The sequence below is a fragment of the Mesoplodon densirostris genome, chromosome X, assembly GCF_025265405.1.
Source record: "Mesoplodon densirostris isolate mMesDen1 chromosome X, mMesDen1 primary haplotype, whole genome shotgun sequence".
NCBI lineage: Eukaryota > Metazoa > Chordata > Mammalia > Artiodactyla > Ziphiidae > Mesoplodon > Mesoplodon densirostris.
The window spans coordinates 50,781,739-50,809,433 of NC_082681.1; the positions used below are offsets into that span (position 1 = coordinate 50,781,739).

Below are 27,695 nucleotides of genomic sequence, written 5' to 3' on the forward strand. Positions count from 1 at the left end.
CAAGAAGAACCCAAATAGAGTGACAGCAAGACGTAGCATAATTAAAATGGCAAAAGTGAAAGATATAGAGAACTACAAAGTCAACTGGAAAACAGGGTTTAAAATGGCAGTAAGTACATACTTATCAATAATTACTTTAAATATCAGTGGACTAAATGCTCCCATCAAAAGACAGAGTGGCTGAATGGATAAAAAAAAATAATAAACCCAAGAACCTACAATATGCTGCCTATAAGAGACTCACTTCAGGGCACAAGACACAGACAGATTGAAAGTGAGGAGATGGAAAGCTATTTCATGCAAATCGAAAAAACAAGAAAGCGGGGTGAGCAATATACATATCAGACAAAATAGACTTAAAACAAAGTCCATAAAGACAAAGAAGGACATTATGTAATGATAAAGGGATCAATAAAGAAGAGGATATTACACTTGTTAGCATATATACACCCAATATAGGAGCACCTAAATATATAAAACAAATACTTACAGACATAAAGGGAGAAATTAACAGGAATACTCTAATACTAGGAGACTTTAACACCTCACTGACAACAATGGACACATCTTCCAGACAGAAAATCAGTACGGCAACAGAGGCCCTAAATGACACAATAGACCACTTGGACTTAATTTTTACCTACAGGACACTACATCCCCCAATAAACAGAATACACATTCTTTTCAAGTGTGCAAGGCACGTTCTCTAGGAGAGGCCACATACTAGGACAGAAAACAAACCTCAGCACATTTAAGAGGATAGAAATGACTTCAAGCATCTTTTATTACCACAATGTTATGGAACTAGAAATCAACCACAGAAAGAAAAATGGGAAAAGAACGAATACATGGAGACTGAACAACATGCTACCAAAAAACCAGTGGGTCAGTGATGAAATCAAAGAAGAAATCAGGAAATACTTCAAGACAAATGACAATGAAAACACAACCTTCCAAAATCTATGTGATACAGCAAAAGCAATTCTCAGAGGGAAGTACAAAGTGATTCAGGCCTTCCTCAAGGAAAAAGAAAAATCTCAAATAAACAAAAAGAGAAAAAGAATTCGAAAAAGAAGAACGACAAAATTCCCAAAGTCAGTTCTTTGGGAGAGATCAGAGGGAAATAATTAAAATAGAGGTAAAAATAGAAAAGATCAATAAAACCAAGGGCTAGATTTTTGAAAAGACAAACAAAATCGACAAACTTCTAGCCAGGCTCACCAAGAAAAAAAGAGAAAGGGCCCAAATAAACAAAATAAGAAATGAAACAGAAGCAACAACTAATACCAGAAAAATACAAAAAAAAAATAAACTCACAAAAACCAAAACACATAAGAGAATATTATGAACAGTTATAGGCCAGAAAATTAGACAACCAAGAAGAAATGGACAAGTTTCTAGGAATATACAGCCTGCCAAATTTGAGTCAAGAAGAAACAGATAATTTGAACAGACCAATCACTAGAAGTGAAATAGAATCTGTAATTAAAACAAAACAAAAACTCCCTGCAAACAAAAGTCCAGTACCAGACAGCTTCACCAGTGAATTGTACCAAACATACATAGAACTTATACCTATACTTCTCAAACTCTCCCAAAAGGTTGAAGAGGAGGGAACAGTCCCAAATTCATTCTATGAAGCCACCATCACCTTGCTACCAAAAGCAGACAAAGACACTATCAAAAAAGATAATTACAGGCCAATATCTGTGAAGAATATAGATGCAAAAATCCTCAACCACATATTAGCAAACCGAATCCAACACTACATTAAAAAGGATCAGACACCGTGATCCAGTTGGATTCATTCCAGTTGCTCTGATAGCCTTATGGGAGTTCCCCTGTATGTTATTTGTTGCTTTTCCCTTGCTGCTTTTAATATTCTCTCTTTATCTTTAATTTTTGCCATTCTAACTACAGTGTGTCTTGGTGTGGTCTCCTTTGGCTTGACCCTGTTTGGGACTCTCTGTGCTTACTAAACCTGGATATCTCTTTGCTTTCCCAGGTTAGGGATGTTTTCAGCTATCATGTCTTCACATATGTTCTCTGCCCCTTTCTCTTTCTCTTTCTCTTCTCCTTCTCAGACCCCTATAATGCAAATGTTAGTACACTTGCTGTTGTCCCAGAGGTCTCTTAAACTGCCCTATTTCTTTTTCTCTTTTTTCTTTCTTGTATTCTGCTTCAGTTATTTCTTCTACTCCGTCTTCCAGCTTGCTCATCCATTCCTCTGCGTCATTTCATTTACTGTTGATTCCGTGTAGTGTATTTTTCATTTCAGTTATTGTATTCTTCTCTGTGTGGTTCTTCTTCATATTTTCGAAATCTTTGTTAAAAACTTCTCACTCTGTTCATCCAATCTTCTCCTGAGTTCTTTGAACATCTTTATGATCATTACCCTGAACTCTTTATCAGGTAGATCTCCTATCTGCACTTCACTTGGTTCTTCTTCTGGGGTTTTATCGTGTTCTTGGTTTGGAATAGATTCCTCTGTTGACTCATTTTGTCCAATTTTCTATTTTGTTTCTCTGTATCTGGTAGGTTGGCTATATTCCCCAACCGTAGAGAAGTGGCTTTTTGTAGGAGACGTCCTGTGTGTCCCAGCCGAGCTCTCCCCTCTGGTCACCAGAGCTACATGCTCTAAGGGTGCACCCTGTTAGGGCTGCGTGTGTCCTTCTGTTGTGAACAGCACACTACTGTGCATGCTGTGGTAGGTGTGGCTGGCCCCTGTTCCAGTGGGTTGCCAGGCCCTGCCTTGTGCAGAGGCTGGTGACCACTGGCGAGTGAGACTGGTTCATGAGGCTACTGGCTGCAGTGCCTCAAGAAGTCCCGGGATTAGCGCTGGCCCACTGGTGGGTGGTTCTAGGCTCTGCAGTGGGTGGTGGTGGGGCTAGAGGTCCTGTATGTAGTGTCAGCCTGCTGGTGGGCAGGGCCAGTTCCACATGGCTGGCTGCTGGGTTTGGGGGTGTCCAAAAGCTAGTGTTGGCCCACTGTTGAGTGGGGCTGGATCCCAGGGCAGTTGGCTGTGGGGACCAAGGTGTCTTGGAACTGGGGTTGGCCTGCTGGTGGGTGGGGCTGTGGCCCAGAGAGTCCTGGAGGTAGTGTTGTCTCGCTGGTGGGCACAGCCAGGGTCCTGGGTCTCTGACTGCTGGGCCTCGGAGTCCTGAAGCTAGTGTCAGTTTGTTGGTGTGTGGGGCCAGTTCCTGACATAGCTGGGTATGGGGTCTGGGGTGTCCCAAGGCTGGCTTCATCCCACTGGTGAGTGGGGCCAGATCCAGGAGCAGCTGGTTGAGGGGCCCAATGTGTCCCAGAGCTGGTGCCAGGCTGTTGGTGTATGGGCTGGGTCCTGGTATGCCAGGAGGCAGGGCTGTGGTGGTTTTTGGGCTAGTGTTCCCAGAGGAATATTCCTTTCTACATATTTACAAATATGTACACTAACAGAAGATGTTCTTTAATGTTATTACATTTTTATAAGAGTGAATTTCTTCTAAAAGCTTGAAGCTTTTTTTTTTTTTCTGCGGTACGTGGACCTCTCACTGTTGTGGCCTCTCCCGTTGCGGAGCACAGGCTTCGGCTCAGCGGCCATGACTGACGGACCCAGCCGCTCTGCGACATGTGGGATCTTCCTAGACCGGGGCACGATCCCGTGCCCCTGCACCGGCAGGCGGAATCTCAACCACTGTGCCACCAGGGAAGCCCAGCTTGAAGAGTTTAAAGATATTCCATATTGAAATTTAATGGTGCTCTTTAAAGAAAATTGTTGCTGATCATAAATGTTGACAATTTTCTTGCTTCTCATCTTTCATATCTTTATGAACTCTGTGTTGTATGTTTACAGAATGGTAATACTTGATAAAATTGTAACTATGAAGAATCCATTCCCTTCTAGCCAAACTATCCTGACACAATAATATCAAAGTACGATAGTAAAGAAAAAGCTTTGCCAAAAATTTGAGAAAGAAAATGAGATTTAAGTATGCTACCATGGATGCCTTTGTGGTTCTTCCTAAACTTACTGCAGGGATGAGACCTCTAGTGCTTTGTAACTACCCATTCACTAATTCAATGTAGGTATTTCCTGAGTAGAAGTATTTGTTACCTGGAAAGACATAGTAGTTGAAAACCGTTTGAGCTTGAGTACTGTGGGTATTATGCTCATATTGATAATTGTGCTTTCAAATGGGGCCTGAAGGTGACATTTTTGTTTACCTATGCAATATACATTCCTCATCTTCCTAACTGGTCTCAGATTTTCATTAGTGCATTTCCTCCCTCATACAGTCTCATGTTTGGGGGGAATTTGACTGCTAGTTCCAAGGGTGAGACCAGAGTTACTCTAGATCTCACACAATAATCCTATGTCCCTAGCCACAGTCATTGGTTCAAGATTGGGCCTGAGTCTTTATATCTTTGAGCCACTGGATCAACTAACCTAAAGTCTCCTCTACCTCTGGGCTCTCAGTTATATAAGCAAGTATATTTCCTTATGGTATACACAAAAGTGGATTTTACTTTCTGTTACTTGTAACTTTGTTACTGCTATATCTGTTTTGAAGATATGTTATTAGGTGAATGTAAGTTCAGAATTTGTAATCTTAATACATTTTCTTTTATGGTTTGATAGCAGCCTTCTTTGTTGCAATTGCTTGATGTCTATTTTGCCTGATAGTAATACAAATTAACCACATTCCTTTCAGTTTTACTGATCATTGGTATTTTTTACCATCACTTTATTTTCATCCTTTCTGACAGTCTACTCTACCTGCTTCATAACCTACTGAAACACGTTCATAATGCCTGTATTAGACTGTTCAGACTGCCACACAAAAATACCACAGATAAGTGGCTTAACAACAGAAATTTGTTTCTCACAGTTCTGGAGGCTGGAAGTACAAGATCAAGGTGTGAGCAGGGTGATTTCTTCTAAGGCTTCTCTCCTTGGCTTGAAGAGGGCCATCTTCTTGCTTCTTTTTCACATGGTTGTCCCTCTGTGTATACACACTTCTGCTGTCTCTCTGTGTGTCCTGAACTCCTCTTCTTGTAAGCACACCAGTCAGATGGGATTAAGGTATCCCCTAACAGCCTTAAATTAACTTAATCACCTTTTAAAGGCCCTATCTCCAAATCCAGACACATTCTGAGGCACTGGTGATTAGGGCTTCAGGATATGAATTTTGGAAGAACACACTTCAGTCAATAACAAAACCTAATGTTAAGATGACGTTATCATAGAAAACAAGAGAGCAGAGGCAGGAGCAATGATGCGGAGCAGGCAGGAGGATGGCATGTTAGGCTTTCATTTTCCTGTAGCTTCTCCAGTTCCTAAAATCCTCTAATGGCCAATGAATCCCAGGCCTTTGACTGGGAAACTTGCATTGCTACTATCTCAGCCTGGACCTAAAGGACGGGAACGAGTCATCCACACTAGTTAAGAGCTCACAGCTTAAAATCTAACACTTTCCTATTATCAGTAGATCTGCTGTTTTCTTCCAAGATACTTGACCCTTCTTAACCTCAGCTTATTAATTAGCCACAGAGACAAAATAATTAGTCATACAACTCCAACTGTGAGAATTACGTGAAATTGAGATCTACTTCTGCACATAATCAGGGCTGTTTGCTGGGTGGAAGGTTTGGAAAGCTGTTTCCTCAGCCATTTATGCACAGCATGTTCAGGCTCATTCTATTCTAACAGCTCTATATTCTAGGTCATGCCACAGCATTATCTATGAGACATGCAGAAGGGGAAGAGTTGCATCTGTGCACTGGGCTTAGACCTTTTGGGGGCCCAATTATCTCACCAAATACCTCCCTTACTATTTAGCAACCAGAGCCACTTGCAGTTCTCTATTTCGCCTCCTAATCTTCAGGAAGACAGAGACGTTGTCTGAATTTTTTCATGGTCCTATCTTCCCTTCTTAGCACAGAGCTTGACATGCGCTAGGTGCATGAATGAATGAATAGGTGGGTGAATGATAGTTATATTCCAGACATACATGTTCCTTCTCTAATAGTTAGTAGCCCCTGGCAGGCCAGAGCCTTAGCATTATAGCTAAGTCCAGTGGTTAGGACTCAGTGCTCTCACTGCAAGGGGCCCAGGTTCGATCCCCGGTTGGGGAATTAGGATCCTGCAAGCCGTGCAGAACAGCGGAAAAAAAAAAAAAAAAAAGATTGATGCATTCTGTTGAACGTAAATTATAACTCAGTGAAGTAGGTTTTTATTATGTCATTGTATCCCTTCCAGAATCTAGACCTGCATCATGCTCATATGTGGAATCAACCTGTATTTTCAGATTGAACGGTACAGTTGGGTTTTTCGTTTGTTTTCTTGCATGCTTGTTCTTTTGGGTTTTTTTGTTTGTTTTTTGTTTTTTTTTGGTTTGCCACAGCCAAGAATATTCTCAGGCTCTCCTGACTTATACATCCACCCACATGCTACCCACCCAGATTTTTCATAGGCTCCGCAAACGACATGGTCAAAACAGAACTGTCAGTTTCCTGGCATTGCACTGAAGCTGGTCCCCCGTTCATTTCCCCAGCGAAGAAAACCACCCTAACCCAGCTGCCAAAATCCACATTCCAAGAGACACGCTTACTTCCTCTCTATCCCTTACCACAAACGTGGACTTCATCAACAAGTTCAGTACTTCCAAGATACATGTCATTTCAAACCCCATCTCACCCCTTCCATTGCTACGACTGTGGTCTACGAGACTGTAACCTCTCACTCTCATGCATGTCGTAGACTCCTAATCTTGTCTCTTGATCTTACAGTTGCTCTAGCTCAGTCTGTCCTCCAAGGAACATTTAGAATGAGCTTTAATAAAGTAGATTATAATAATAAATTCCCTTCCTTTCAGAAAGCACCCATCATAATAAGATCAAAAGCCAGAGTCCTTACCATGGCCCACAGGACCTTCTGTTATTGGGCCCCTCCTACCATTCTCATCTCATTTTCTAACGTTGTCCTCCCAATACACACTGGCATACAAGCTGTTCCCTAAAACTGCCAAGCTTGCCCATATCTTAGGGCCTTTTGTCTTGCTCTTCCCTCTGTCTCGAGGGCTCAGCTCCGATATCTTCCCACTGCTGACTGTGTACTTCTTGTTATTTGAATATTAAATCTAAGTTACACCTTCAGAAAATCCTTCCTTGCCTTCCCCACCCTAGTCATTCTCTGTCACATTTTCCCATATTATTTTCTTAATGGCTTTTAAATCTTGAGTGAATGAACCCCTGTAGAATGTGAGCTCCATGAGAGCCATGACCCTGTCTGTCAGGTTCTCTGATTTATCTTCAGTGCCTATTACAGTGCTTCACATATCATTGGTAACCAATAAATATTTGTTGAATGAATGAATGAGTGAGTGAATGACGTAGATTAAGCACGCTAAGTTGTGAGGACTGAGGCATAGTCTGGGACATGGGATTTGGGCGGATGGGAGAGTGAGCTCAGGTGTCTCTGAAGCAGCAGTTTTGTTTGAACCCATGAAAACTGTGGTTGGAAAACTGGGTAGAAAGGACATGATAATTGAGGTAGTGCTTCTAGCTGCCTTGGGTATGAAAGTGTAGCATATGTTCTATACCAATTCTCCTTCTTTCTTAATAAAAGAATCCCACATTTATTTGGTACAGTAATGTTTCCAGTAAAAGAACATATTTATAGCCTGCTTTGCAGGCAAGAATGGTCATATGACCAACTCCTACCTAATGAGGTGATGGCAGAAGTGTTGTATAGTAGTTCCAGGAAGGTAGCTAAAAGGGAGATGAATTTCTCACACCAAGGTATTTCTCATACCATCTGTTGTGGACTGAACTGTGTCCTACTCAAATTCATATGTTGAAGCTTTAACCACCAGTACCTCAGAATGTGGCTGTGTTTGAAGATAGGGTCTTTAAAGAAGTGATTAAATTAAAATGAGGCCCTTAGGATAGACACTAATCCTATATGATTGGTTTCCTTATAAGAGGAGTTTAGGACACATAAAGAGATACCAGGGTGTGTATGCACAGAGGGACAACCATGTGAAGAAGGACTAAGAAGGAGGCCATTTGCAAGCCAAGGAGAGAGTCTCAGAAGAGACCAAACCTGTGGACACCTGGATCTTGAACTTCCAACCTTTAAAATGTGAGAAATAAATTTGTGTTGTTTAAGCTACTCAGCCTGTGGTATCTTGTTAGGGCAGCCATAGCAAACTAATACACCATCAGATAAGGTTTTCAATTTTGACAGCTCATTAGAATCAACTGAGGTGAACCTTGAAGATACTGATGACTGGGCTTATCCCTAGAGGCTCTGATTCAGTTAGTTGAATCTGAGCATTACAGGGGATCCTAATGGATATCCAGAGTTGAAAACCACAAGTCTCGGAGAATAGTTTTTTGCACTCCATTGAGCAGGCTGAGAGTGATGAATCTAGCATCATTTAGAAGGCATCCCCCCATATCTCCCTCCTTCCACTATTCTTCCTCTCCCCCATATCCCCCTTCTTTTTCTGACCTATCCAGATCTCCACAGATGGACCCAGAGATGCCCCCACCTCTTAATCCTGTTCCATATCCAAGTTCAGTCCTAATTTGAGGAACATTTAATAGCTTCAGCCCCACTTCTGCCCTCCCTGTCAAGAAAAGTGAGTCTCGAGGGGCCTCACATTCTCTTACTCTGCCTGCTAGCCAGAGCCAGGGCAGCTCTCTAGAGGTAACTTCTTGCCTCTTAATCCAATTATAAAATGGATGAAAGACATGACCAGAGGGCAAATAGGCTTAGGAAAAGCTATTCAACATCTTTAGCCGCCATGCAAATGCAAATTAAAGTACAATGAAATGTTAAACCCACCTATCCGAATGGCTGAAAAAAACAGTGACAAAACCAAATGCAGGCAACACTGGATAAACTGAGTCACTCATACATTGCCAAAGGGAATGCAAAATGGTACAGGCCATCTGGAAAACAATTTGGCAGGTTTTTCCAAACGATACATGCAATTACCATACGATACAGCAGTTGCACTCTGGGCAATTTACCCAGAGCCATGAAAATTTATGTTCACACAAAAACCTTTACATGAAGTTCATCACAGTTTTACTCCCAATACTTAAAAAGTGGAAATAGCCCAGATGTCTTTCAATGGGGGAATGGCTAAACAAAGTGTGGTACATTCACACCATGGAATCCTATTCAGCAATAAAAAGGAACAGACGATAGACACACTTTACAACTTGGATGGATCTCAGGAGAGTTATGCTGAGTGAAAGAAATCCATTCCTACAGGTAATGTACTATGGGATTCCATTTCTATGACATTTAGGAAATTATAATAGTGTTTGACAGAGTTTAGGGATGTGGGATCAGGAAGAAGGTGGGTGTGGCTATAAAGGCTAACATGAGGGAAACTGTGTGGTGATGAAACAGTTTTTGATCTTGTTTGTGGTGATAGTTAGAACACCTGCATAGCTGGTAAAAGTGCATGGAATCATATGTATGAGTATTATGCACAGGCGTTCTAACACACAAATGAGTGCCTGTAGAACGGCAAAATCTGTCTTTAAAACTTTGAACTCAAGGCATACCAGAGAGAGATTTGCTTCCTTCATAAAGATATGTATATTCTCATTAGGAGAAAGAATGAAAAACGCATTTCCACAGTGCCTGCCTTAGCCCTAAGGCTGAGCCAGGCCCTGCTACTGAGTCTTGACTTTTAAAGAGCCCTTGAAGTCCCACAATATGCCATATACTTTGGGCAGGTTTTCTCAGTTTCTCCTTGGGATGGCTGTGTGACAAAAGGATCCTGAGTCCCATTTCACAGACAACAAAGCTGAGGCTCATAGAACTGACAGCACCTCTTCAGATAAGTGGCAGGATTCAAATGAAGTTACATCCCTTGCCCTAAGAAGAGGACACAGAGCAGCCTCCCTTTGAGAAAATGGGCTTCCAAGGCTTGAGAAGTGAGCATCTTACACTCCCCTGACATTGTGGCCCCATGGGTACTCACCCAAAAATCCCTCTTGACGATGAAGATGATAGTGCACATATGTGTGCACATACATTCTTCACGTTATAAACATTCATTACATTCAATTTTATAGAAGAACAAAGTAGATTTTACAATTGAATTGACACTGTGTGTATGTGTGTGTGTGTGTTTCTATATGTCCTATGGCTTGTACACTCCACGTCACAATCTTTATCTTCATATCAGACCAGAGCTTGATTCCTATCTCAGATTTAGATATGGCAGAAAAATGGTAGATACAGAGAAATTGCCACCAGCAAGTGAACAATTCCGGAAAACACTGGCTAAAACCATTAACCCAGAGCCCAAACTTCGTCCTCACTCTCCTTTGCCAAGCTCCCTGGTCAGAGCCTCAGAGCAGCAATCCTGGATCTGGCCAGCAGGTGGCTTCCACCTCCATTTTTCTTTTACAAAGAAAATGAGCGCTTGACGCCAAGAATAAGAAGATCTTGGGATGTTTTGTTTACTAAGACACTAATTATGTTTGTGAAATTTATATGTATTACTAGAGCAGTCCCATCTGCTGTTGACCCGAAAAGAACATCGAGTTCATTGAGGTATCTCCTTCCCTCCTAAGTGTAGTTTGAAGTGTCCACACTGCAGATGGGGGTCCCTCCCAGAGAGTAGGGTGTTCACCCTCCAGCCCCACCCAGCCCGTAGAGTCTGTCCAGAACTTTTCCCACTCCGTGTCTGTCATACCCTGTCCATGACACTGGACACAGCCGCCAAGACCCCGCTCTGGAGCCCCATTCTCTCTTCCACCTCCCACCAGTCCTGCAAAGCCCTTCAACAGCCGACCATTGCCAACACGCTACTGCCACCTGCTATTTCGTCTTCGTATTCAAGACCCGGAGTATATGTTTTTACCCTCTGCTTTTACACCTAACAGGTTTTTCAGACAAAACTAGAAACATTCTATACATAGGTTCATGGGCTGGGTTTTGAGGAAGAGGATGGAATTTTTTTGCTCTTTGAATTAAAGTCTTTGTGGAGAAGTTTGACCATCGAGGTACGAAGGTGCCAACTCGTGACAGTGGACTGAACTGAAGCATGAACATCGCTGAGCCAGAAGGTGGGAAGGAAAGGCCTAAATCCAGAGAGCTTTCTGGAAGCCTGGGTGGAAAAGGGGCACACTCCGGGTACAGGAATACTGAGGTATCTAGACAGAAAGTGCAGCTTCTTTCTATGCTGAATGGAAAGCTCTATGTGATTTCAACAGAAAGACCATTTTTATTTTTTATGTTTTAACAGAAAGAGTTTTTTTAAGGACCTCTGGATAAAGGGTTATACACCTATATAAGCAAATCTGGATCCCTGTCATTTATTTTTTATTTTTTATTTTTTTTAACAATTTTTTTTATTTTTTACTTTATAACAAATTTGATCAGTTATACATATACATATGTTCCCATAGCCCCTCCCTTTTGCGTCTCCCTCCCACCCTCCCTATCCCACCCCTCCAGGCGGTCACAAAGCACCGAGCTGATCTCCCTGTGCTATGCGGCTGCTTCCCACTAGCTATCTACCTTACGTTTGGTAGTGTATATATGTCCATGCCGCTCTTTCACTTTGTCACAGCTTACCCTTCCCCCTCCCTTATGATCACTGTAACCCACCTTGGCACTTATTGTGACCATATTTCCATGTAAATGAATTTCTGTGATAACATTTTAAGTTACTTGACAATAAAATTTCACTTATTTTTTTATATTGACCTGTTGTTGCATCATATGGATGCTCCAGAAATCACTTTTCTAGTACTAGTGATGTAAATATAGTTCCTTTACCACGTTTTCTGCTACAAACTATAGTGTGCTTAACATTCTTGTTCATATACATGCAGATATCTTAGTAAGCATTTTTATAAGTTCCTGAAGTGTTCTTTCAAAACAATGAAAAAACTATTTTATTTGAACAAACTCTATTTTATATTTCTAACAATAGTATATGAAAATTCCTGTTTCTGCACACTTTAGAAATAATGTGAATTACTGCTAATCTGATAGGCCACAAATCCTTTCTCCTTGTCGTCACTATAACTCGTTTTTGCTGCCTGACTAGAATTCCATCCTATGGATGTGACATAATGGAGTCTCACAACCTCGTGTCATTTGGAATTCAGTGTTCCTTATATTCCCCATTGTCAAGGCTGTGTGGATGGCATTTAACTGTGCTGAAGGGCACAGCTCAGGATTCATGTGGCTATTTGCACATGAGCTGAATGTGTCCTCTTTGAGCACACACTGCACTCTCTGGGGAGAGTCCTAGGATTCAAAACGCAGCCTGGTCGATGCATGAATATATATGGTGTGAGTGTGTCAGTGTATGGGTGCATGTGTGTGTGTGTGTGCACACTGACAACCACATTTCCTTCTGTTTCGTTCAGCCCCTTTATGGCCTTGCTTCTCATTCGTTCTCCCTTCCTAAATCCAGGTTCACGAAGGAAGGTAGGGAATTATCAGGATGGCAATCCTTATAACCAACTCCTATCACCATCCTTTACTACGTCCATCCTGCATGTAATTTGCTTGGTATGGTGGTACAAAAGAAGACCAGGGCAACATCATATTTTACTTTTATTTTTAATTTCTTTTATTTTAAACAGCTTTCTTTGGGTAAAATTTACAGGCAATAACGTTCACACATTTTAAGGGTACAGGGTGATGATTTTTAGTAAATGCACGCAACCATCACCATAACTGAATTTTAGGCATTTCTGTAGTTCCCAAAACTTCCATAATGCTTGAAAACACTGAAGCCCCGTACCCATATTTAGTACCAGGCAAGCACTGATTTGTCCCCTGTCTCTATGGATTTGCCTATTTTGAACATTCCCTATAAATTGAATCATATAGTATTTGGTCTTTTATGTTTGACTCTGTTCACTTAGCATAATGGTATCAAGGATTATATATGTTGTACATGTATCAGTGCTTCATTCATTTCATGGCTGAATAATAGTTTGTTGTATAGCTAGACCAAATTTTACTTGTGCATTTATCAACTGATAGGCATTTGAGTTGTTTCCACTTTTTGGCTGTTATGAGTAATGGTACTATGAATATTTTTCCCCGAGTTTTTATGTAGACGTGTTTTTATTTCTCTTCAGTATGTAACTAGAAGTGGAACTGCTGGGCCATACGGCGCCTCAACACGTGAGACAACATTACAATTTCAGATGATTTCATTCTGTAATTGGAAATACCTTGAGAAAAAAAAAGAGACAGGTGAGACAGAATCTAGTGAGGCGACCCTAATAAACATGGTTATCCTGCTGTAGACCTATTTGTAAAATCCCTTTCAATGATGCAAAAGTATGAGACATGTGGGGGACATTTTTAACTTCATTTGAAAGCCTACTGTCTACAGCACACACTTCCCCATTATCTGACTTGGTCTCCATGGAAGGTGTTTTACCATTCTAGATTTCAGGTAACTGACAGTATCAGTTTGCAATGTAATCCTTGTCTGTAGACAAGCAACTTAATTGTATCCTGGCTAGGGAAACCTCTGTCTCCATTTGACCATGCATTTCAACACTCATGATGTATAAATGTGACAAAAAGGTGGTTGTTGACTTGGGCAAGATCAATTTCAGTGGAGGAGTGGAGGGACGTCCCCATTAGATGAGAGATGAAGACTGGGTTGGAGGGGAGGTCGGGGGATGTGAATTGAGTATCAAGAGTTCATTGTAGATCTTTGGTTGAAGACTGCAGAATATATATGTAAAGAGGTCAGTAACCAGAGATGTGGACAGAGGTCCACAGCATTAAATGATGTTCTATAATCACCATTTATCAGAAACTTGAGCAGCTTGAAATCTTAATGAGAAGGATCTATCTCTTTCTAGATTTAACATCTGAATTTACCACACCAGCCTTCCCACACTTTATTTCCTTGTTTCCTTCCATTCAGGAGAAGCCTAAAACTTACTGAAGGGCTAGTGCAGAGTTTCTTCGTAATGTCTGTTAAACGTAAGAACAGATGAATAGGTGGATGCACGATGTGTCAAAGATGTGCTTAGAATTTAAGGATTTTTATCCCTGAGTGCGGAGCTCCTCGTGCAGATGACTGAACCCATGGTGGTGGATGGCTGAGAGGATGCAGCTTCTCAGGACTCTGCAACTGACAGCTGCAAGATGGGAGCCCTCAACTTCAGTGTTCAGAAGCACATTTAGGCAGACTGCCACACCTTATGTCCTGGAGGGATCCATCCCTGACCTGAGCAGGTGAGTTCACAGACAGGCTTGCCTTGCATCTGGGGGAACGAGACTATTGTCTGCTCAGAAGCTTGCTGTGGTCCAACTCTTGTGCCATTTCTAAAGACTCCAGAACGAGCAGATCCAGCTCCTCTCTAAACTTGAACTCAACATATATCACAAAGAGATATTCTCAGTCTCTTTCTAGGGTTACACATTGTCCTTAGGAGCCCCCAGAGGACACACACACACACACACACACACACACACACACACACACGCACACACAGCCTAGAGCCTTCATGCAGGCAGTAGCCCTAGGAGAACTTGCTGGCTTATAAGGCCGTCACACATGGTTTGTTAGGTTGCAGAGGTCACTGGAACTTTTTGCGTTAATAACTAATGCAAATGATGATTAGCAGAATAGTCTGCATACTAGGGATACTTTTAAATAACCTTACTATCCAATTAAATCTGATGACAATAAGAGAATTTCTATGTTCCTGTTTTTCAAGTGTAACAATAAACTACTGAGAATTTCCAGTGTGGGTGTGCCTGTGGGGTCTCCTACAAAGTCTGATATTGCTGGTGGGGATTTCACTTAGTACAACTTTTTCACAGGTTGATTTATAAATATGCATTAATGAATCCAGGAAGTTTTGACCTTCTTGCATTTGGAGCCTGTTCCTTCAATTATTCATCCTCAGCATAACACCTGTCCCTCTATTATACTGTGCGTATTCCTTATGTTGTCTGGGAATTCACTTTCAAACACTAATGACCTAATCACATTCAGTTGTCTCCACAGAGTAGGAAAATGAAGTACAACTTGCATAAATACAAGCAGGACTATCAGCCTGGCATCGGAAGTGAAGATAGATTTCAGAAGTGACACAGGTCAGCAGGAAAGCAAGACTTATTTGAATACGGTGTCATGTGCGGCTGAGCATCATGCAGCCAGCACTTGGACATACAGGGTGTCAGTCTCTGCTTTTCCTCTTAAGAGAAGGATGACCCCCAGCCAAGTAGCGTAACCTCTGTACATTACTGTTTCTCTTGCTACAACATGATGTAAAGATATGTTATTCTCTGCCTTCCAGGAATGTTGTGGAAAATGCATGAGAGAGAAAAATGCATGCATTCACAATAGATAAGCCCCTATGATTTTCTGGGTCAGAGGTCCTGCCCTAATATATAACTTTTCAGTTCCAACCATCCAAAGACTATTCACAAATGGCCGTTCAAGTACAAAGTAATGCAAGGACTTAAGCCTATTGAATTCATTCAACACAGAGTATGATAATATCTGAAGTGTAGATTGGAAAGTAATTACGTAGAAATAATAGCTTCTTCCATCCCATCTAAGGTCTCAAAAGTGCTTTCCCAGATGGTATCTCATTAGCCTCTACATCTGAGAGGTTTTATCCAAAAAAATGGCCAGCATGGGGGAAACGATTTAGCCAAGAACCTATGATGTGCCTGAACCCCAGTGATTTACTGTAGTGTTCTTCTGCAAAGCCCATTCTTGCTGGGTTACAGTACATGTTATTCTTTTTTATTATTATTGAAGTATAGTTGATTTACAATGTTGTTTCAATTTCTGCTGTACAGCAAAGTGATTCAGTTACACATATATATTCCTTTGGACTTTCTTTTCCATTATGGTTTATTAGAGGATATTGAATATAGTTTCCTGTGCTATACAGTAGGTCCTTGTCGTTTATCCATTCTATGTATAATACTTTACATCGGATAATTCCAATCTCCCAATTCGTCCCTTCACCATCCCATCTCCCACTTGGCAACCACAAGTGTGTTCTCTGTCTGTGAGTCTGTTTCTGTTTCATAGATAAGTTCGTTTGAGTACACATGCTATTCTTAAGAAATTAACATAATTATTAAAAGTGGAATGGGAAAGGATATGAAATAATGTGAAATGGACCAATGGTTTTCTTTCACACACCCACTGGAAATGCTGGAGTCAGGTTTCCTTTCTCCTAAATTATCTGAGAAATGATTCCAGCACAGAGGAATGACAGTGAAGCGAATACGTAATGATAACTTATACATTTCCCTTCCATTTAATATTTCCACATTACTGTCTTATAATCATGTGGTTTGGATTGTATCAAGGGAATCTCCTTTAAAGTACAGTCAGGTATGAAATAAGACTATTCATCCCTATTCAGTACTATATGTATCATCTGCCCGATTGACCTTTTGCTCCTCACAGTAATTGTCTAATATGGATAGAATTGTTTCCGTTTTACAAGTGAGGAAAGGCAAATTCAGAGATACTGTGATGCAGCTATTATAAAATTTCCCAACTGCTTTTCACATCCCTTTTTTTTTTGCAGCCTCTAATGATCGTTGCCTAGAGCTACATTTCATAAAAGGTTGCAAAAGCATGATGTACACATTCTTTAATTGCTTCTGCATGTATCGGCGGAAATTCTTTTATAAAAGAATTCTTCCCTCAACAACTATGTGTAGGTATAACATGCACAGGAAAGGCAAGGTGTATATACAGTTCATTGGCAATATTTCCACTTTCAAACATTAGGTGTTTCCCTAGGACTCTCAAAGGTGAGCACTGAGTTGGTTTTGTTGGCTTTTTTTTTAGAGTTGTCATAGATATCTCCATATTTGACGTGTTTTAGTGCATGATAGTCATTAATGTTTGTTCTATCTTTGGCCAATGGGAGGCCCTGAGGTTATGAGCCTTTTTTTTTTTTTTTTCCGGTACGCGGGCCTCTCACTGTTGTGGCCTCTCCCGTTGCGAAGCACAGGCTCCGGACGCGCAGGATCAGCGGCCATGGCTCAGGGGCCCAGCCGCTCCGCGGCATGTGGGATCTTCCCGGACCGGGGCAGGAACCCGTGTCCCCTGCATCGGCAGGCGGACTCTCAACCACTGTTCCACCAGGGTAGCCCCAGAAGCAATTTCTTATTGAGCCCAAGGAAGAAGAGTTAGCACAGAAGAGCAAAGAATAGGCACAGTTCAGCTAGACAGAAGTCATCAAACATATGTCCAGTTCCAGAGCCATCCACTGACCACAGGACCTGGGTTGAATCTCTTCCCCTGTGTCGGCCTGAGTCCTAACATAGAAGTACACTCGATATAGAAACAGGGGTTAGGGGTGGGGCGTTTTTGGTCAGAAGACCAGGATTTGATACTGGGAACCATTACTGTCTGGTTGACTTACCTCGAGCAAGTAATTTATCTAATATGTGTGCTATACTTGTTGCTATCTTTTATTACTATTGTGGGTTTATTCTTTCAGTTTTATGAGTATTATTATTTTCCCTACCACTCAGCCAAGTGTTAATGGTAGGAGTGGTGATTAGCACAAAGTTAGGGACGAACCCAACTGAGGGTGGAGAATAGAGGAAGTGAAGACAGAGAATGGAGGTGAAGTAAGCAGACAAGGCCTGGGCTCTCTCTGGGTGCCAGGCCCTGGTCCCACCCTTTCATGACCCAGGGAAGCTTCTTACCCAACAGCACTCCTGCTTCTCAGCTGCAGACAGTGGTGACCTGGGGGCTGCCAGGGAAGTGCCCAGATGAAGGACTATAGCCTTATTAGCTCCCTCCACACCGAAGACCACCAGAGCTGCCTCTCCATTGCCATCTCCCTGCTCTTTGCTTCTGGGTATCGGAAAAGGTACCACGTGGAAACTTCCACACCTGACCCTTGAAGGGCTTTCCTCATACAAAAGATACTCTACCTTCCTCAGTCCTCAAAGGTTGTCCTGCACAACTTACATTCCCACCAACAGTGCAAGAGGGTTATGACCCAGCAATCCCACTACTGGGCATATACCTTGAGAAAACCATAATTCAAAAAGAGTCAGGTACCACAATGTTCATTGCAACACTATTTACAATAGCCAGGACATGGAAGCAACCTAAGTGGCCACTGACACATGAATGGATAAAGAAGACGTGACACATATATACAATGGAATATTTACTCAGCCATAAAAAGAAATGAAATTGAGTTATTTGTAGTGAGGTGGATGGACCTAGAGTCTCTCATACAGAGTGAAGTAAGTCAGAAAGAGAAAAACAAATACCATATGCTAACACATGTATATGGAATGTAAAAACCAAAAATGGTTCTGAAGAACCTAGGGGCAGGACAGGAATAAAGACGCAGATGTAGAGAATGGACTTGAGGACATGGGGAAGGGAAGGGTAAGCTGGGACGAAGTGAGAGAATGGCATGGACTTATATATACTACCAAATGTAAAACAGACAGCTAGTGGGAAGCAGCCGCATAGCACAGGGAGATCAGCTCGGTGCTTGGTGACCACCTAGAGGGGTGGGTTAGGGAGGGTGGGAGGGAGACACAAGAGGGAGGCGATATGGGGAGACAAATACACATATACCGCATTCACCTTGTTATACAGCAGAAACTAACACAACGATGTAAAGCAATTATACTCCAATATAGATGTTAAAAAAAATAATTGTCCTGCACACTAAGGAATGCGGACTCTGAGGTAAAGACAGACTCAGAGGTATGTCATCTCCACGTTTTTACCTGATATATTGTACTTTTATCACTAATGACTTTATACATTTCCTACACACATCCCATCGATACGCACACACAAACACACACACACACACACACACACACACACACAGAGATATGCTGTCAATTCCATTTGGTTCTACTTTATCTCCCCCATGAAACTGAGCACAATGAATGCTTTTCCAAGTTAATGAAAGCATGTGCACATGTATGTGTACTATCCTATTCCTCAATAGGGGTTTTGAGGGAGTACCCCTTGGGCCTGTTATATCAGGGGGGAACAAATTGACCATTTCCCCAGCCCTAGAAGCCCATTGTCTAAAAGGGAGGCTGCTCCACTGTCCTCTAGAGAGGGTGAGGGATGGAACCTCATTCCCAAACTCCCACTTACCTGGATAGGTGACAGAAGCTATATGAGGAGGAGCTTTGTCATGTGTGAAATGGGACTCATCTTTAACACAGAGCTGTCCTGAGGGGTGAATGAGAAAACCTGGGGCTAAGGCAGGCATTGTGGAAAGGTGTTTCTCATTGTTTCTCCTAATGAGAACATAGATATCTTTATGAAGGAAGCAAATCTCTCTCTGGTACGCCTTGAGTTCAAAGTTTTAAAGACAGAAGGATCTCTAGCTTCTTGGGAGACTCAGAAGCTCCTAAGAGCTGCCCAACATCGTGCCTCTGAGCAGACCCTAACCCAGTTCCCCATGCTGGGAAGACAGGCTTGCCTTTGATTCACCTGGTGAGCTCAGTGAGAGATGGCACCAGGGCAGCAAGCTGTGGTGTTTGCCTAACTGCTGCTCCTGGACTGCTCCGCCTGTTAATACGTTTATGGGAAAAGTCTAGACCTGTCTCCCATTCAGCAGTGCAGGGGTCCTCAGATCACGTGTCATCCAGCCACGTCACACCACAGTTTCAACCATCCGCTGCCTCCCTGTGAGACCAAAACCTAAAAAGTACTACCATTTCATTGAAATACAATTGTCCCTTCTTTCTTTCACTAATAACTAAATATATATTGGGCTTAAAATTTATACTATTCCATTTGAGGTGTCTCATTAGCTCTGTGGTAGAAATAAGATAAGAAGGAAAATTAATATATGGGCAAATTTAAGAGTGGAAAATGAGCTGAGATGGCTCCTTCCCATTAGCTGTTAACTTGCTCAAGCTTCAAGGCACTGAAGATTAAATAATCCCTCTTTGGACCCCTCTTCCCCATTCAGCCACAAGCCCCTCTTTCTCTTTGTCTCTGTCTCTCTATTTCCTTCTCTCTCTCTCTCATGATGAGATCTCATTTTCTGTAGATAAATATAGAAATATATAAACGTGCATAATAAATATGTAAACACCTACATAAGCAAACTTACAGGAAGATATGATGAAGATGAAAACATTCAACGGTTACCTCTGGGTAGTATGTTTTGGGCTAACGATTTTTTCCCCCTCCACATATACTGAGACATATACAGTGGAATGAACCTCATGCACACTCCTGAACACCCAACTCTCTGTTAATACAGAAGCAGCATCCATGAAATTAATAAAAATAATACAAGGCTGCTCAAAATAACTAGGTAGCTTTATATGTACCACGAATGAAATGTTCAGATTAAAAATGACTGAAATAAACAAGGAAAACAAATTACCTTTAAGTTCCCATTAATCCCTCCTCTACTCGTCCCAGCTCCCTCCTATCCCCATGCAAACCCAGCACTCACTTCTGAGACCACTAGAGGTTCATCTCAGATGGCGTGGAGGATGCCTCCATGATGTCCTGCTGCAGCTGGGAGAGGGTATGCATGGAGCTGGAGGTGGGTGTAGGCACTGGGATGCAGAACACCTCTGGGTCTCACTGGGGTTGGCATCCCTCACAAACAGCTCGTCATTCACGATGCACAGACTGAAGGAAAAATGGGCCCTCAGACAACTGATGGATGGACACCCTCCCCCCCAATACTGACTCTGCTCCCAGTGGCACTCAGCAACCAGATTCCTTCCACGTCCCTCCTGTGTCTGTCTCCCAGGTTCCTTGACTGGTACCTCTGCCCCTCCCCACAGAGCCCACATTTGGAGAGGCTGTCTACCACCTTCACTCGATTTATAGGTTTATCCCCAACCCATGGGCAATTTCGCATTTACCCTTTACCACAGCCCAAGGGCTGGACGCTCTGATCCCCATTCCCGGAAGAAGACACTGAGTCACACAGAGGTCATGTGACTTGACCAAGGTCACACAGCGACTGAGTGTTGTGTCAAGGAGAGAACCCATAGGCCGATTCCAGAGCCCACGCTCTTCTTAACCAGTAGGCTAGACTGCTCCTGGCATCTCCCTGCTGGCTTCCCACAGTACCGAGTAAACCTAAGGTCTGCACCACCACATTCCCATGCCCCTGAGCCCAGGCGGGGATGGGTATTCCCGTCCACAACAGGGCTCTCACCTGCAGTATCTGGCACGGGTAGCGATGAAAGTCCGGGTGAAGGCACGCACACAGCCCTGACAACTTCCTTCAACAGCAAACAAACAACAATCCCCCTTAGTGTAGCACATGCTGTACATGCTCACACGGCGGTCCCCAGTCAGGGTGTGACTGGACACTCATGCTAAGAGAGCAGTTGTTCGCAGGGGCCAGGGTGTCTGGAATGGGGAGGGCAGCTGTAGGAGCAGTCTGAGCCCAGTTACATGGCCCCTGACAACCACTACACAAGTTCACGGGTGCATTCTTCGCAGCTCCCCAAGAGGTGGATACTACTACCGCTTGTGCAAATGAGGATACTGAGAGGTTTAGTAACGGCCCATGTTCTCAGAGTAAGTATCCGGGTAGAGAGCCACCAAACTCCACAGCCTATGTCCCCAACGCCCAGGGTATGCAGGGCAGACAGGCATGGACACAGCTCAGACCTGGATAGTCAGTGGGAAGACTGAGGGCTGGAGAACACAGTGGGGAAGGGGAGGGGAGGGGAGGGGAGGTGGGAGAGGGCAGGTGGGGAGGGAAGGGGGGAGTGGAGGGAAGGGAAGGGAAGGGAAAGGAAGGGGTCCAGGAAGCTGGGTGGGTCTGGGAGTGAGCCTGGCCAGGGGGAGGCAACAATGAGACATCAGGGGTGGGGGTCTACACACACTTGCCTTCCTTGAACACCCCGCTGATGGAGAAGCAGAGCATCGTTTCCTGAAAGGGAAGAGCCCAGGTGCCCAGTCACCACCTCCACCTCCTACCCACCTGTGGCTTCCTGGGCCCGCCCAAGGGAGGAAGCAGGCGCTCACCATCTGGAACCAAATGTCCACTACGAAGGAGCTGAAGTCATGCTGAGTCTTGGGCAACCCACAGAGGGTGTGCACAATGACACGTTTTGTGTGCTTCAGCAGCTGGACCCGCAGGTCTGTGAGGGGAGGGCAAGCGAGCGAAGGTCAGGGGCTGCCACGCCCTGGGCCCTATGATTGACCCCTTCACCACCCTTTCCCACCCAGTCTTCCCATCGCACACTCACGGGGGTCCTTGAGCTTCTTCATATTCCTGCTGTCCTTGAAGTACTCGCACAAGCTGCTTCTAGGAGACAAAGAGCAACAGTGGGTGGTGCGTATTTGCAGGAGCTGGCCTGTGTCTGCTGGGGAGCCACACGGCCCAGGAGCAGAGCCTGTGCTGTGATACTCACGGGGCTGGGTCCTCGGGGTGGAAGGGAATGGTCAGGGAGAAGCAGGCCTCCTCGTGATAAGCACCCGTGAGACGCTGTCGGTCTCCATAGTCATGGATCAAGTAGTACCTAAGGGAGGGCAGTGAAGGCAGTCTATCTCTGTGGTCTGGACCTCAAATGAGACTTGAAAACTCCCCTGAGCAGACCTGTGCTTAGGTGGCCTCACCTCTCCTAGCCCTCCACCCCTTGCTCCGCTTGTCAGAGGTACTTACTGCTGTAGGAATTGCAGGACTAGGCTCTTCAGCTCATCAGATCCAAGGAAGATGTGCTGGAATCAAATGGCACTTGAGACTATGCAGTAGATAAAGCCTCCCTGCAACACCCCAAATGTTGTTTGATCCACTTCCTCACCTTGCAGGGTTTTACTATGTAGGGAGTGTCAACGTCAAGGGTAACTGGTGACTGTAACTCCTGGCCATCCTGCAGAAGGGAAGAGGAAGTCAGGAGTGGAGAATAGGGGAGTGGCCCTGGATGATCCGGGAAAAGGATGGGCCCAGGAGGGTGAGGGTCAGAGGTCAGGTGCGAAAGGGCCCTGGATATTCCATGGGAAAGCTTACAGTGGATGTCTTCATCATGAGGTCCTGGAAGTCTCTAGTGTTATATTCAACTTGTGTGTGTGTGTGTGTGTATTTATGGGTATTTTTCCAGCAAGTATATCCATGTCATTTTCAGGAGTCCATGTCCCCCAAAATGGTTAAGGTTCTGATGCTAATATGCGATCTAGGCAAGACCCAAACGGCTTGAGGGCAGGTGCAGAGGCCACCAACATTCGTAAGAGACAATGATTTACGTAGGCACTTACCAGGCGTAACAACTTCGGGAAACATTCTCTGATGGCCCTGTCCAAAACCAAAAATAGAGAAGAGGTGGTTGATAGTTCAAGGTTGCAATGCTTCCTTTCAGTTAACACAGTGATACCACAAAGAGAGATCAGTGTGTTCTGGCCAATCCAGCAGCACCCCTTGCCCAGCTCTGCTTCTGATTTTAAGGGTTTTCGGTCCACTTGCCTGTTGAGCACTGAGTATCTGTAATCTTACTGTCTGAGAGGCACTGTCTCCTCATTCTCTCAGTACCTTCACTTAATATTCCTTCCCTCCCTCCCTCTGCTTCGCCTTGGTAGCTCCCACCCAGACTACTCGGACTCCCTTCTCCAGTGCCACAGGGACCAGCATTTCAAACCCATGCTGCAGGGCTTGCTTCTCCTCCCTTCCTTCCTCCAGGGCCCCACTGAAGGCTGTGGGGAGAAGAGGGCATGCAGTGGGAGCCCGGGGCCCTGCCACCTCACCGGGAGTCCAGCACTCTGGCAAGACCCGGACACCCCCCCGGGATGGCCCAGGATGCTGGGCTAGGGAGGTGAGTGAGGTGGGGCTCAGGAGGCAGGGAGGGAGATGGAGGGGATGAGGACAGAAAGGGAGTGAAGGTAGGAGGGGAGAGATGAGAGAGACCTAGGGGCCCAGAGACAAGGGAGAGAGAGAAAACAAAGGGAAGGGAAAGAAGCTCTCCCGTGGTGGGGGTCAGGGAAGAAGAGAGAAGAAAGGGGAAACGGCACACCCATTGCGGCTCTTCACCTGCCCCAGAATCGCCCAGACACACCAGCTAGGAATGGAAAATATGCACATGTTGAACTGGGGGCCCATTGTATGCTGGTTGAAACTTTGTCACCTGTGTGAGCTCAGCCAGACTTGGGCATGGGAAACAGAGCAGCCATGGGGGCAGATCTTCCCAAGAAGGAGAAAAGGGTCAGGTCCCAGCTCAGCATGGGGCTGAGGATCCCTGCCCCCCTCTGATGACCACCAACTTCTCTCCCGATGACCCCTGCACCTGTCTGAGTTGGTCCTTTATCTGAGGAATCATATCTGTCTCAGGCTGCCCAGGGCTCCTGTGAAGGACCAGGCGGGATGCTGTGACGTGCGCAGGGAGGGATGGCAAGTGCCCCTGAGAGGTCTGTCCTTCTGTCTCCTCTACCACCTCTGCCCTGTGCCATCCACTCCTGCCTCAGGAAGCCCTCTGATCACTGGCGGGGACCCACGTCTGGCCCCCTGACTCAAAGAGCCCTGCTTTTTCCCAAGCTGGACCCCAAGGAGGGTCCAATTCCTGGCACTGGGCCAGCAGAATGGATGTCATGACAGCAGCCACCCATGGCCTCAGCCCTCAGCATGGCGCAGGAAAGCCCCCATGTCAACCTGGGAGAGGAGGGTGGACCGCTTTGGAGGCAGGGGAAGAGGGCCCCTCTCAGAAAGGGGGAGGCACACCCCAGCTCAGCACGAAGAAGGAAGGCTTCGCTCAGCAAGAGGCCCGGGACTGGAGGGCCCTTCTCAGTCCAGGGCACCAGCATCTGGATCAAGGCTGGTCGCTCCTGGTCCTGGTGAGGAGGAGAAGCCATGCTTCCTGGGGCACACTCTTGGGAGGCCTTGGTGCAATATAGCTGGGCGCAGAGAGCTGGAAACAGACCCCAGAGCGCCTGCAGAGGTGAGCAGGTCAGGGCAAGGAAACTCCTCACCGGTGATAGACACAGAGAGAGCAGAAGGTGGGGCCTGTGATCCTCCCAGAAGACCAGGGCGGCCACCTGTGGCATAGGGGCACTGTCACAGATAGTCTAGGCTCCCATGGGTGAAGGTCACCAAGAAGGGTGACAGGGTGTTCACACTGACCTTACATAGGTGGACTGGTCTGCGAAGGTGCTACACAATGGGTTCCCTTGCAGCCACAGCTCTTCAAGCTTCAGCCCTTGCATCTTGCTCAACTCCCACACAGACTTCAGCTGAGAAATATGGGGTGGAAGTGAGAAAAGGAATCCCAGGGAAAGAGGGACATCTGGATCCCTGCACCCCCAGACCCCTCCCTCCCCCACAGGTACCTTCATCTGCCTCCTGTCATCACTCTGATGGCCACTAACGCGCCCCCTCTGCTCTCAACCCAACTTTGACCTGGCTCCCTCTTCTCACCTCATTTTCAGACAGGTTCAGGGTTTTGACCGTAGGGGCCACCTGTATAATGTCAGACAGGCCATCCAGCTGGTACAGCTTGTTGCTGCTCAAGTTCAAGGACAACAGCTTTGGGGCAAGAAGAGGTAGAGTGAAGGTTACTATCGAGGACCTTGGAGACAAATCTGCCCTGCACCCCAGCTCTTGCACCCCCTACCCTAATACCAGCACTGGGCCTACAGCCTCACCTCAGGGAAATTCTTTTCGATGACATGCAGGGTGGCAGCCATGCAGCTTCTTCGGTTCAGAATTATATCAATATCACGGCCTACCAAGTCTTCAGGAAGGAGAGGGGAGGGAATCAGATGGCTGAGTGGGGTCTGGGGCCAGCACCAGCCCCTCCCCACGTTACCATCCCTAAGTCACCCTCCAGGAAGACCCCTCTGCCCTTGCCTGCCCTAGAATTACTGCTGTCAGCCATACCTGGGTCAAAGCGGAGCCTCTGGAGGTCAAGAGCTTGCCGGGAGACATCAAATCATTTGCCCAAGGTCCGCTGTGGAGAGAGAGATGGAGACAGCCGCTCTGAGGCTGTGGTGATGGCAGGGAAATCGGGGGTGAGGGGGACGGGGCACTGGAGGAAGGAGAGGTGGGTCTGAGTGCTGGCACACCACACGCCTTGAGTCTGCATTACCTTTAGCTGCTCCATTTCTTCTGGCTTCAACTTATCCCACACAGAGTCGGGAACAGCGGAGGGGCTGACAAAGACAGGCATCTGTAGCAAGAAGAGGTGGGGTAAGCACCAGGAACTCTAGTTCCAAAGAAGACAACCAGCCCCTGGCCTGTCCTCCTTCCTCAGGATGAGGTACACGTAATGCCCTCGACACACACCTTTCGTCTCTCCTCGTCACAAATCTTGTAGCTGACATCCATCAATGCACAGGCAGTGCTAGCTTCCTGGACAAAGAACTGAGCCCCATTTTGCAAAAAGTGGAACTACAGGGATTGAATGCAACAGCAATAGTATCAGAAGCCAGCAGACCCTGCTGAACCAGGTTTCCCTCTTTCCCCCTTCCCTGTGCCCACGCGTCTGTCTTCCGCATCCTCTCTTAAGTCCACTGGAGTGAAGAGGACACTGCAATGGCTCTGGATTGAGTTCATTAGCCATGTCTTGTCATACTTCATCCCACAAGGATTCTAAGGATGAAAAGAAGGGATGCGAGAGAGGACAGACAGCAGGGAATTTAGGCTGGAGGATGAACCTTTTCCTGTACTTTTCTGGCCTTCTACTGAGCTTGAAAGGGCTTCTAAAGAAGGGTCCACTGGCATGATTTCTTATGGGTGTGCGTAATATGGATTTCCTAAATACTCTTCTCTCCAGTGAAACTCTCTTCCAAATAATCAAGGTGTCAGAGATGATCTTCCTTTTATAAATATCCAGGAGATCCTACCCAGGGCAGATACTGCTTGCCCCTCAGACAAGGTCTCCGGAGGCTCGACCCTCGATCTCCCACACTCACCTTGCCAAGCTGAGACCTCCAATGTGGAGTTGCTCCATATCCTTGGCAGTAGTTTCCATCTTTGCTTTGAGACAGGCTCCTCCGTCCTCCTCACAGTCAGCCTGTTCCCTTTACATTGCTTATCTGAATCTGCCCTTACATGAACAAGATTGTTAACTCCTGGTAATAAAAGGGACAGATTACAAACTGTCCCCAGTGAAATAAACCAGCATGTCTTCATGAGCCCAACACAACTCCCCCTGGCTTTTCTCTCCTGCACATTCCATACATTTTTCAGGATACTCACTGTGACCCTGAACCAGCTCCCTGGGGTTCCATCATGTGTGTTCTCCCCCATTTCTCTCTCCACAGGTGTTCTCTTTCTCCACACACTCTTATCCCTGTGGCCTTCACTGTGCCATCTCACTCTCCTCTTGTTGTCTCGGATGGTACAGGGAGAGCTGCAGGGAGGATGTGGACAGAAAGAGGATGAGGGGTCATAAGTGCTAAGAAAGTCTTCTGTACACCCTCGTCTCTTTGATACCAGCACTACAATTAGCATTGCTCAACCATTATTTCACTTCTAGCATGCTTCAATTTTGCAGTGAGAGAAGAAAAACAAGTCCAAGGAGACTGAGAGAGGTGCATAGTCCCAGGGGCTGCTGTGTACAAACCCTGCTGCCTGGCCACTTACTGTCTTACTTCGGGGTCCTCCTGGACATCCCTCTTCACCACGTTTCCTGCATCCTCCTGGAGGTGTGAGGGCTGAGGCTCACACCCATCGTGTTCGTAATGAGGGCTCCTCTCGCCAGAATTACCTGGGAAAGAACTTCAACCTTTCTTTCTTCC

General features: G+C 45.1%; 1 pseudogene; it reads right to left on the minus strand.

Moving 5' to 3' along the window:
* LOC132482030 (nuclear RNA export factor 2-like) overlaps positions 1–27,219 on the minus strand; it is a 39,439-nt pseudogene extending 12,220 nt beyond the window's left edge.
* Between the last annotated feature and the right edge of the window lie 476 nt (positions 27,220–27,695).